Source organism: Monodon monoceros, unplaced genomic scaffold (genome assembly GCF_005190385.1).
Source record: "Monodon monoceros isolate NGI ecotype Baffin Bay Population unplaced genomic scaffold, NGI_Narwhal_1 Super_Scaffold_9, whole genome shotgun sequence".
Lineage (NCBI taxonomy): Eukaryota > Metazoa > Chordata > Mammalia > Artiodactyla > Monodontidae > Monodon > Monodon monoceros.
This window is the reverse complement of record NW_021703786.1, coordinates 16,863,322-16,875,413: the sequence shown is the minus strand read 5'-3', so window position 1 is coordinate 16,875,413 and position 12,092 is coordinate 16,863,322. Positions and strand designations below refer to the sequence as shown.

General features: G+C 50.2%; 1 pseudogene across 1 annotated transcript; it reads left to right on the top strand.

The window, feature by feature from the left end:
• Positions 1-1,661: 1,661 nt before the first annotated feature.
• Positions 1,662-2,988, top strand: LOC114889202 (annotated as a pseudogene). Its single transcript, XR_003791983.1, has 2 exons — positions 1,662-1,690; positions 2,039-2,988. The product of XR_003791983.1 is annotated as a 60S ribosomal protein L17 pseudogene (transcript).
• Positions 2,989-12,092: the final 9,104 nt, after the last annotated feature.

Here is a 12,092-nt window from a genome sequence, read left to right as displayed (position 1 = left end):
TAGAAATGCAAATTCTCAGGCCCCACTCTAGACCTAATGAATCAGAAACTCTGCAGTGGGACTCAAGCAGTCTTGTGTTTTAACAAGCCCCCCAGGTGATTCTGATGCACCTCAAATTTGAAAAACACTGCTTTGGAGTCTATACCAGGACCTATTCTTCAAGAGCCACATAGTAAGTATTTCAGGCTTTGACAGCTGTGGAGTCTCTTGCACTATTCAACTCTGCCACCGTAGCACAAAAGACAATGTGTAAATGAATGAGTGGTGGCTGATGAGTGGTTAATCTAAGGTACCAGTGGTACGGGGATTTAGAGGGAATGACAGGTGGCAGACTCATTGTTTGAAAGCAAAGGCTCTGGGGTGAGGCTGCAACCAGCGATTACATTCCCACCATTTTATAAAATTTTATTTAGGAACACTGAAGTTTAAATTTCATATGTTTTCATGTTTCATGAAATATTATTTTAGATTTTCAACTATTTAAAAATACTTAGTGGGACTTCCCTGGCGGTCCAATGGTTAAGACTCCATGCTTCCAATGCAGAGGGAGAAGGATTCAATCCCTGGTCAGGGAACTAAGATCCCTCATGCCTCTGGGTGTGGCCAAAAATAAATAAATAACAACACACACACACACACACACACACACACACACACAAACTTAGCTTAATTATTAGAGAAATGCAAATCAAACTACAATGAGGTACCACCTCACACCAGTCAGAATGGCCATCATTTAAAAGTCTACAAATAAATGCACCCATGTAAATTTATGCAGGGTGGCTTAATACTGTCATTTACTCAGAGATCACATACTTCCTATTTTGTGTATGTTAAAATGTACTTTCGTGAAATGATAGTGATAGTACACAGCAATCGGTGGTGGGTAGTTTTTTAATGTCCTTACTTGGCAAAATAAAAAGCTTACATCAGTCCCCCACAATTTTTTTTCCTGAAAACTTTACAGCTCTGAAATCCAAACTCTAGGATTTCACTGCTCCAGACTAAGTAAACATGCTTTTCTCCCCCAAAGCGAAAAGGCTGGAATTCTGGATTTGAGGTCTGATCTTCTTGATCTCAATTCACAGGATGAGGTGGACAGACCACCAGAAAACTGAAACCTGGGAAGAGAAGCTCTCTAAAAAGGGAAGAGAATTCTTGCTGCCAAACCATTAGGTTCTAAACTGTGATAATCCCTGAACTAGGACATATATAAGGACGTGAGATATCAAAGTGTAAAGGACAAGAGGGAGAAAGTGGACCTACTGGCTGAGGAGCCTTAGGAAAACCATAGGACCCATAAATGAAGTCCCTAAACAAATCTCTGTTTCATCCCTAATGGGATAATGACCAGTCCCATTTGCCCTCTGGCTAAGTGTATGGATGGAGCAACACTTTCACCATTCCTCTAAGACTTTTTGGAATGACAGAATTCCGTTTCTATGACCTACATTCTTTGAAGGGAATGCCTATAGTGTGGAAAGAGCATGTAGCAAGCCCTTTTAACAGTCTGGGTCTTGGTTTCCCCAGACCAAAAAGAAAATTGAAATAGATCATCTTTAAGACCGTATGAAGCTGTGTTTTCCTACTAAGAGTGGGGCCGAACTAGGTATAGTAAAAAGAGACTTGTTTTGGCTTCTTCCCGGAGACAGAGTACTCATCTTGGCGGCTTCCTGAGGCTCTTGGAAAGGTAAATGAAGACGGGTTGCGTGGCTGGCATTAACCCAGCTCCACATGGCACTGAAATGAGACCACGGGTGGAGAGGCCACCTTTCCCTTTTTTGGGAGGATGGGGGATGGGGAACCAGCATGGAGCCACAAAGGTTTCCGGCTCTGAAGCCCTGCCCCGGCTCAGAGCTTTCTGGCAAAAACCCTGCCCTGCGTTCCAGGCCTCCGCGAGCAGGATGCTCGTTTGCCGCTCCCCTTCTCCCCTCCGCGGGGGCCTCTCCGCAGGACACACCCTCCCTGCTGCCTTTCTTTTTTTTTTTTTTTTAATAAAATTACAACTCAAATTCGGCTATTTTTCTCGTTTTGCCAGCCCCGCCAAAACTTTCAGCGAGTTCCGCCCACTCCACGTGGACCTCCCTTCCCTGGCCCAGCAAGCTCTGCGAGGACCCCACCCCCAACACGTGACCAATTGTTATATTTCCTTCTTGGGGTCCTTTTTCGCTGGCACCAACTAACGACTGAACAAAAGTGCCCCCTTCAGGGTGAATGTGGAGCAGCAGCCTGGGGAGAAGAGGAAAGTTGACTGAGGACTGGAGTACAATAGGGGAACGTGACTGCCTCTGCTTAAAATGATTTCAAAACCATAACTCCCTGGTTAATAACTTTAAGGATCATACAATTAAAAGATGAGGCAGCTTTTCCGGTAAGCGGCCTGAGGTGACCTCTAAAAATGGTTCGCTATTCACTTGACCCAGAAAACTCCACAAAATCATGCAAGTCAAGAGGTTCAAATCTTCGTGTTCACTTTAAGAACACTCGTGAAACTGCCCAGGCCATTAAGGGTATGCATATCCGAAAAGCCACCAAGTATCTGAAGGATGTCACTTTAAAGAAGCAATGTGTGCCATTCCGTCGTTACAATGTTGGAGTTGGTAGGTGTGCCCAGGCCAAACAGTGGGGCTGGACGCAGGGTCGGTGGCCCAAAAAGAGTGCTGAATTTTTACTGCACATACTCAAAAATGCAGAGAGTAATGCTGAACTTAAGGGCTTAGATGTAGATTCCCTGGTCATTGAGCATATCCAGGCGAACAAAGCCCCCAAGACGCGGCGCAGGACTTACAGAGCTCATGGTCGGATCAACCCATACATGAGCTCTCCCTGCCACATTGAGATGATCCTTACTGAAAAAGAACAGATTGCTCCTAAACTGGACGAGGAGGTTGCCCAGAAGAAAAAGATATCCCAGAAGAAACTGAAGAAACAAAAACTTATGGCCCGGGAATAAATGCTGCAAAAATTAAATGCAAATAAAAGTAAAAGCAGAGTGTTGGTTGTCTTAATTAGTAAATCTATTTCAAGTGTCATCACAAAATGGATCAAATGAGTTTTCATAAACATGCTGTTTTGCAGAAAAAAAAAAAGATGAGGCAAATTCAAGAGGAAGGATATCATTTTTAAAAACTGCTTTGGGGGCTTCCCTGGTGGCTCAGTGGTTAAGAATTCGCCTGCCAATGCAGGGGACACGGGTTCGAGCCCTGGTCCAGGAAGATCCCACATGCCGCAGAGCAACTAAGCCCATGCGCCACAACCACTGAGCCTGCGTGAGCCTGCGTGCCACAACTACTGAAGCCCGTGTGCCTAGAGCCCGTGCTCTGCAAAAAGAGAAGCCACTGCGGTGAGAAGCCCGCGCACTGCAACAAAGAGTAGCCCCTGCTCACCCCAACTAGAGAAAGCCCCCGCGCAGCAACGAAGACCCAACACACCCAAAAATAAATAAATTAATTAGAAAAAAAAAAGAAAACTGCTTTGGAGGTGGAGTTGGGTAGAGTTTTAATCCCTAGCTGCAAAGTTGGTTACCTCTACTCCATTTCCCCTAGACTTCTTCATGATGCTGGCAGAGCTCTCTGAGATCCCCGAATACCACCCGAGTTCTTCAGTTACGGGCGGGATGATGGGAACGTGGCCTCTCCTCAGGTGAGCGTTCTGCTTCTTGCCTCCTCCGTCACCTCCTCTTCCCCAACGACACTGGAAACAGTTCTTCCTCCATGGGCTCAGTTTCCTCAAGCTGCAAATTACTTCCAGAATGGAGAATACTCCTCTCTCAACGTTGGGAACATTTGTCCTGGATGGGAAGAGCCCTGGGAGATCATGGTGAAGGAAGGGGGAGAGGGCAGGACAGCAAAAATTAGTCCAGCGGGAAGGCTTGATGCAGAGCAAGGGGACTAAAGAGGAAAAGCTAGAAAATAGGTTAAGTGAAGCTAAACAGAGGAACTGTTTTCGTTGGGACAAATTCTGACCGGGGCTTTGTCCATTTTCCGCCCCACTCCTTTTCCCCACATGAGATGTGGTGTTGAGAGATGGGGTAGGAAATTGGGGTGACGGAAGTTATGTGGTTGGAGGCTGACTAGGAGAAAGGGTTGTACATCAGGTAGTGATCAGAGAAGGAAGGGTAGGGAAGGCTAAATTTAAAATCAGAATAGTTGGGTGCCATTTGTCCCTCCAAAGTCACAGAGGTCATGAATAGTAGATAGCCCAAGAACTACAAATCTTGGGGCACAAACAAGGGGACTTCCATTGTAGCCAAGAAGCACACCACCCAGGGGCATGTTAAAGAGAGATGTGTCAAAGGGAATGTGAGGAGTCCTAAGGCACCTATTTTCAAGGGAAACAGCTCCAAAGCAATCAAGCTAGAACGTTAAGGACTAGGGACACTTGCTCTCCTATAACTCAGCATCTGTCAGCGGTCTCATTACCAGGTGCTATTTCCAGAGTCCTGGGTCTAGTGGAGGAAACGGGAGGGGCCCTGGTGGAGAGACAGAGGGAGACCCGATGGGCTCCTCCCCCAGCCCAGCTGCAGTTCTAGATTCTCGCCACTCGGGGGCTCCCGAGCTCAACCACAGTCCCAGAGTTAGGGACGGGGACGGGGATGGGGACGGGGAAGGGGGAGGGGGCGGGGAGAGAGAGAGAGCCTTCAGAGGACAGTTTGGGACGTCAGTGGTGACCCTGAGCAGAGAGGTGACTTAGGGGACATTTGCTCTGAAGCTGCAGACCCTTCGCATGGCCGTTGGGAAGACATCCAGCCTCAGCCCTTCTCTCGTGGGACTGGGACTAGTTCCCCACCTCTTACCCTCCGAGGTCATTTCCTCCCCTGCGCGTTTCCTTCCCCTCCCCCATCCTTGTGGTAGGAACACCACCACCATCCCCCACAGCCTGTCAGAGTCCTGAGGAATGCTCTCACCCTGGCTGGGTGCCAAGCTCTGGACTTCCTGGGCTTTGGGGTGGGGCTTGGCCAAGGGGAAGCCCTTTGGACAGGAGAGCCACCCAATCCTGCATAGCCTGCTTTCGCGCGCTCTCTCCGTGTCTCTCTCTCCCTCCGCGCCCCCCCCCCCCCGGCCCCAAGCAAAAGGCTCATCTATCATTCTCTGTCACCATCACCTAATTTCCTACCCCCACAATAGGATTTCCTTGCCAGGGCAAAACATCCACAATATGGAGACTGTGGGCATTCTAAACACTGGTTTATAGTGAGAGAGGCGGAAAAAACTTATTACAGAACCTGCCTTCCCTGTTGCAGAAGGCATGTAGCTGGAAGGAGAGGTTCAGCTGCCAGGTCCTGAAGGTAAGGGTTTTGTAAGCGGTCATTTGGCCCTGGGGCTCCTTCTGGATCCTCCTCAGGACCATTGGGTCTAAGGAAGTACGTCTCTCTGTAGTAAAGCTTGGGAGTGAATTTCTGCATATCTGACTACCTCTGCTCACTCTCCATGTTCCTGAAATAAATCAGCTGAGATCTGAACTTGTGGTCTACATCAAGGCCAAGGAAATCTTTCCACCCAGCTGTAGCCGACTGGGATGGGTTCAGCGAGAATGGGGAACAGGTAGAAACCACTCCCAAATCTAATGAATAGAGACCACGCCTGTCAGAGGCCTCTGCCTCCTCTCTGAGGGGTCACTGCTCAGAAACGTTTTTGCATTGAGGGGGTTGGAGAATCTTCTGATGTTGTCCACAAGTGACAAAGTGAGAACTCAGTCCTGTGGCATCGCCTGCCTCGCGGTCCCTCGGTGCAGATTTTGCAGACTGTCTACCTGAAGTCATCATCTGTAGACCTGTGCCAGATTCCCAAGTTCCCATCTTGAAATCTCAGCCCCCCACACCCAGGGCCTAGAGGAGAGCCGATGTAGGTCACTGCAGCTGAGCCTGCGGGGCTGTTTGCTCCTTGAGCGCACAGCCTTTCAGGCACAGAGAGGAAACCTTGCAGAGAAGTGAGAGAAAGGGCTCTGTGAGTAACAGAGGAAAGCATTCCTCAAAAAATGAAGCATGGAGAGGCCAGGAGTCAACTGGTCGCACCTGAGACAGTGATGGGAGCTCTGCTCCTAAGAGGCTGCATGTGATGGAGGAGGAAAAGGGAGAGGAGAAGGGCTGAGCATGGCCCCCTCCCTGGCTTTCCCTCCCATGCCCCACCCTTGCTTTCTTTGCCTGTGTAAGGGAACCCTTCTGATCTACTGTCCATCCCCCATTCTCCAGTCGCCTTGCTTTCAAGGCTTAGATTTCATTCTCTGGAGCCTTTGTGACTTGCCTCAGAGACCCTCTGCTTCCTCTGGTCACAGTTTCTGTGTCTCAGGAAGCTAGAGTAGGCCAGGGTTGTCCCCACCCGCCCCATTGAAAGACTCTTCCTGCTTGTTATCTGTTAAACTCATTTTGCCCAGGGTACTTCCAACCCTCTGGGGCCTCATTTCTTTTCTTGGCTCTCCCTACCCGCCAAGATCCCAAGGAGTGTGTGTTTTTGTGTACATGCATGGTGCCCATACTGTCTTGGTTTTGCATGGGGTGTCAAGGACCTATGGCTGTAATGAGCTTGGGGTCCTCATGGCCAGGAAAAATAGACAAGGGACCAATTTCTACCTCCAGACTCAAAACAACTTAAACCACAATCAATTGTTCTGTAGGAGTCTCAGGACAGGAAGAAAAGTAGGGAAGATGGAGAAAGGATAAATAATCAGTCTTAGCATTCTCTTCCCCTCATTCTTCCCCTCAAACCCTTACCCTCCCCTTTGGCGTCTCAGCTACTTATCCTCCTACTACTCGTTTGCTCTCATTCCCAGAATCCCTGCACACAGTAGGCACTCAATAAATGCTTTTTACACTGAGTCAAACTGAATCCGCTTATGCTCTCTGGCTAAACTTTGAGATGAAAAAGCACAAAAGGAGAAGGTAGACCCTCTCCAGATCCTGGGCTAGATTCTCCTACAGGACTGATTGCTAGGGAACAGAGACCCAGAGCAGTGGATCTCCTGCATCAGAATCACCTGCAGAGCTGGGTGAAACTCAGATTGCTGGGCTCTACCGCCAGAGTTTCTCATTCAATGGGCCGGGATGGAGCCTGAAAATTTGCATTTCTAACAGGTGCCTGGGTGATGCTGACCCCTCCACTAATCCTGAGAATCACTGTCTTAGGGAACCACAGCCCCTCACCCCAGTGCTCACCATGGGGACCTGGTTCGTCCCAATGTCATATAGTTTAGGAGGAAGGAACAGGTGAGAATTGGGAACACGTGACTCCTGCTCAGTCCTCCACCCCAACACCTACAGGGATCCCAGAAAGATAGGGCAAGGGTGAGCAGAAGTCGGTCTCCGATTGATTAGACGTTCTCTTTTTAAATAGTCCATCGACTCCATCCTTTTTTAAAGTCACTTCCCAAAACATGTTTTGCAGCAGCAACGGAGCACTAGGAATTTCCTGTGGCGAGGCAGCGCCAGCATGGGGAGGGGAGAGGCCTTGCTGAGCGAGCGCCTTCCCTTGGCTCGGGCAGGGCCACGTGCCCCACCCCCTCGCTTGCACATGTCTGCACCGCCACCGCCGCAGCAGCCGGGCTGTTTATGAGCGAGTTGTTGTGGTAGAAATGGAGCAGGCTGCACATGCCCGGGCCATGTGACCCCAGCAGCCCGCGTGAGCCTCGAGCCGGCACAGACACACACACTCGGCCCTGTCCTCCACCGGCTGGAGAAACAGGAGGAAAGATGGGGAAGGAGTGAAAGGGCACTGGGCTCCCTTCCCCCTGTCTCCTGGCTCTTTATTCTGCTTCTGTCTCCTCTGTCTCTCCCAAGCCACCAGGAGAGGAAACACCCAGGAAAGGAACATGGTTTCCCCAGGCATATTCTCCTCCCAGGCAGCCCCTTGGTATTTACACAACCCAGAGCCCTAAGCCCCAAATGAACAAAGGACCTCCCCAAGCCAAGAGCACAGAATGCCAGCCCCAGTCCTCCAGCTGATGTGCTAATGGCAGCCCAGAGCCAAGACTTGGTTTCCCTGCAGCCTGGGCTCCCCAAATCGGGCTGCCTGGTCCCCTCTTTCTAGGAAGGAGGATGCTGCACAGAGATGCAGTGAGTGCCCGGTCCAGAATTAGAACCAGGAGTGTTCAGGGATTTGTGGGGTCAGGGACTGGAAGCAAGGATTCTTTCTGCAGCGGTGGTCTGTGGGGTTAGTGGACAGGAAGGGCAAAATCCCTCTGCCAACTGGGGATAGGGAAGAGCTGAGGGATGGGGTGGGGATGGGGGGGTGAGATCTGGAAGAACACAAACTCTGTCCAGCTGGAGAACAAACTCTTCCTTGTGACGCGAGAGACAAGCTCAGCCTCCATCCCTCACGGAAGTGTCCCCTCTCATCCATCTGGCCCTCCCAGCCCCTTACAGACCTCTGTCAGCACTCTAACCCCAGACCCCTGCTTCCAGCCCTCTGCTCCGGCCCCCCACCCGTGACCCTGTTTCTGAGCAGCAGTGCCTCTTGCTGGGATGTGAGACTGTGCTGGAGTCAGGCGGACAGTAGGTTAGCAGGAACAAGCAAATGAAAGGAGCACGACCCACATTTCCTCACCGCACCAAAACTTCGCAGATCCTGCATTGCAGAGCTAGCGTTTTTTTTTTTTTTAATTCTCCACTGGGCCCCTACACGCGTCTGCATTTTTGCAACCAGTACAGATTTTTTTTCAGGGTGCAAACTGCGCATTCTAATGAGCCAAAGCTCCTTCCCGCGGCATTGAAAATCTCTGGCAAATTGCTTCTCCCCACCCCCACCCCCAATTTAGAAAAAGAGGAGGGATCCCAAATTTGTGAAGTCGCATCCTCCCTTTCTCCTTCCCCTGCTCCCCTCCCCCAACATACTGCAGTCTTTCCAGCCCAACTAACAGCTGCAGACCAGGGGAGAGGGATGGGAGGTGGGAAAAATCAGCCTTGTTCCTCCTTTCCACTCAGACTGAGCTGGCGGGGGGCGGGGTTGCTTTTTTCCTGGGCAACCCGTTGCATCCCTCTTTCCCTCCCCATCCCAGCCAGTGTTTATGTAAGCCTCCCAGAAGCTACACACAGCCCCTAATGCCTGCCCAGGCCGCAGCTCCTCCAAGGTCCGTCCTGCTCACGAGGACTGTCATGAGCCTCCGGCCTCCCCAGACAGCTGCATGGAGATCTGCAGAGGCCCAAGGAATGAGGAGATGTTGGACACAGAGGGGGTTTGAGATGGAGCTTGGGGTAAGGGATGGCGATGGGGGCAGGCACACAGGTATCCCAGCCTCACCACTCCCCATACATTCCCCTGCATCTTAGTCCTACAGAGGCTCAAGGACAGCCAAGGGGCAGGTGCAGGGACCTGGAAGGTGACACCACCCGTGGGCTCCAGCATCAGCATAGCAAAGGTTGGACAGGATGGCCTTGCCATAGCATGTGCTGGATGTCACTGCCCCCCAATCCGGGAGGAGGAACCCCGTGCCAGAAAGTGGGCACTCTGGGGCTTAGTTTTCTCCTGCCAAGGGCAGTCCATGTCACCTCCTTGATCCTGTGATTTTGCTGGGATCCTGGGCTCAGAGAGGGGAACCCAAAGGAGGATTCCCCAAAGCACCTGCTGAGGAAGCACTGATCCAGGATGGTGGGTGGCTTTCAGAGGGCTGTTTTCAAACATGCTCATCTCTCAAGCAGGTAAATGGGGAAGAAGGATGTTGTTTCCTTATGGCTTTTTTTTTTTTTATAAATTTACTTTATTATTTATTTTTGGCTGCATTGGGTCTTCGTTGCTGCACGCTGGCTTTCTCTAGTTGGAGAGAGCGGGGGCTGGACTTCGTTGTGGTGTGCGTGCTTCTCATTGCGGTGGCTTCTCTTGTTGCGGAGCACGGGGTCTAGGCGCGCGGGCTCTATAGCACAGGCTCAGTAGTTGTGGCACACGGGTTTAGTTGATCCGCGGCATGTGGGATCTTCCTGGACCAGGGCTCGAACCCGTGTCCCCTGCATTGGCAGGCGGATTCTTAACCACTGCGCCACCAGGGAAGTCCCTCCTTACAGCTTTTTATACAACTTGTGTCTGTCCTTGGTGGTCTTCCGTACTCTCATTTAACCAATCCATTCTTTTTTATTTTTTTAATTGAAACTTGTATTTGAAGTGTTAACAAGGAAGGAGAACTTTGGTTCACTGGAAAAGTCAATCGACTAAATGAATTATAAAGGTAAGCAAGTATGTAACAGGTCATTACTGGCAATGGGCCCATATTGATTGGTTCCTACCAAGGGGTACATGTAGATATGGTTCTCACCAAAGGGTCTGCGTGCACAAGGCTCCCACAGGAGGGGGGCATCCATGCAACCCCCATTCATGTGGCCCCACCGAGGGTGCCTTCCAGCAAGATAGAGACCACACCACGCAACCAATCCTTTTTTTTTTTTTTTTTGGCTGCACCGCGCAGCTTGTGGGATCTTACTTCCCCGACCAGGGCCCTGGCAGTGAAAGCGCCAAGTCCTAACCACTGGACCGCCAGGGAATTTCCATTTTTTTCCCCAACCAATCCATTCCTGATACACCATGGCCCTTTAAGGGGCCCAGACCTATGTGTCCCTCTCCCTTTATCACCAGCTGCATATCCCAGAGTCACGGGGTCAGAGAAGAGAATTCGTATGCCTGCTTAAGTTACTCACTTCTGTAGCAATGTATGTGGAAGTTTGTTTTTTTGTGTGTTTGTTTGCACCCTAATCTGGCCCCCTTCTACCTAACCAGAGGAGGGGAATGTAGGAGTGAGAGAGGGAGGAGTTTAAGGGAAGAAGAAATGAGGGTGGAGTTAGAGGTTCTGGGAAACTAAGGTACTTGTGCAGACAGGAGCAAGGGGTACTTCAGGCTTCCCCTTCTTGGTGACACACCTCATTTCCAGCACCATCGTTGCTTAGGAAACACCAGGATGAGCTTGCAGCTCAGACATTCCACCCAGAGTAATCATTCTCTCAAGGAAGGGCAGTCTTGCTAGTGGGAAGAGTTTTACCCTCAGGCCTGGGGTTGAATTCCCAACATTGCCATCTTCATTGTGCCATTGATAGTAGTAGTTCCAAGAGACAGCTGGGGGAGCTTTAGCTCCTCCATAAGTGTCCATTAACTCCACCATTCTTTAATGTGACACCTTCTCAATCTTAAGCGCTTCACTTCAAATACAGCTTCAAGACAAGTTGCCTTGTCTCTGGAGCGTCCTGGGCAAGTTAATAAATGTTTCTAAGTCTCAGATTCCCCATCTCTAAATTAAGAATGAGGATTTTCCTGGTGGCGCAACTGGTTAAGAATCCGCCCGCCAATGCAGGGGACACGGGTTCGAGCCCTGGCCCGGGAAGATCCCACATGCCGCGGAGCAACTAAGCCTGTGCGCCACAACTACTGAGCCTGCGCTCTAGAGCCCGCAAGCCACAACTACTGAAGCCCGCGCACCTAGAGCTCGTGCTCCGCAACAAGAGAAGCCACCACAATGAGAAGCCCACGCACTGCAACGAAGAGTAGCCCCCACTTGCCGCAATTAGAGAAAACCCGCGTGCAGCAACAAAGACCCAACGCAGCCAAAAGTAAATAAATAAATTTTAAAAATAAATAAACTAAGAATGAGACCTACAGCATAGGGCTGTCGTGGACGTTCAATGAAATGATGTGTGTAACACACTTAGCCCGGTACCTGGCATAAAGTTGGTACTTAATACATATTTATTACTTCCTTTCCTTGGAAAAAGGAGTAGTGAGGTAAAGATAGAATCTGAGACAAAACACATCCATGGGACCCAGGCTTGGATCATACCTCACCCTCCCTTTTTCTATCACCCCCAGAGAAAAAATTAATTCGGACTTTAACCCTCCTACTTAATTCTCCTGAAATTCTCCCCAAGACATCAAAGCTTTTGGTGGGTTAGGGAAAGCTGGCTGGTCTTTCAGAGAACAGAAAAAGGATCTAGGAGGGCTGGGAATGAGTCTCTCCCAGGCCCAGGGCTTGCTGCCTGGGTCTGGGGCATTCCCAGGCAAACCCATTGCCTGGGTTTCTGTCCTGGGTTTGCATCACCTGGGCAGGCAGGTTATTTTCCTGGGGCAGTTGTTCGTTCCGTGAGAAAGGAGCGGGGAAGGAAGGCACTTCCTTCCTACTGAAGGCTG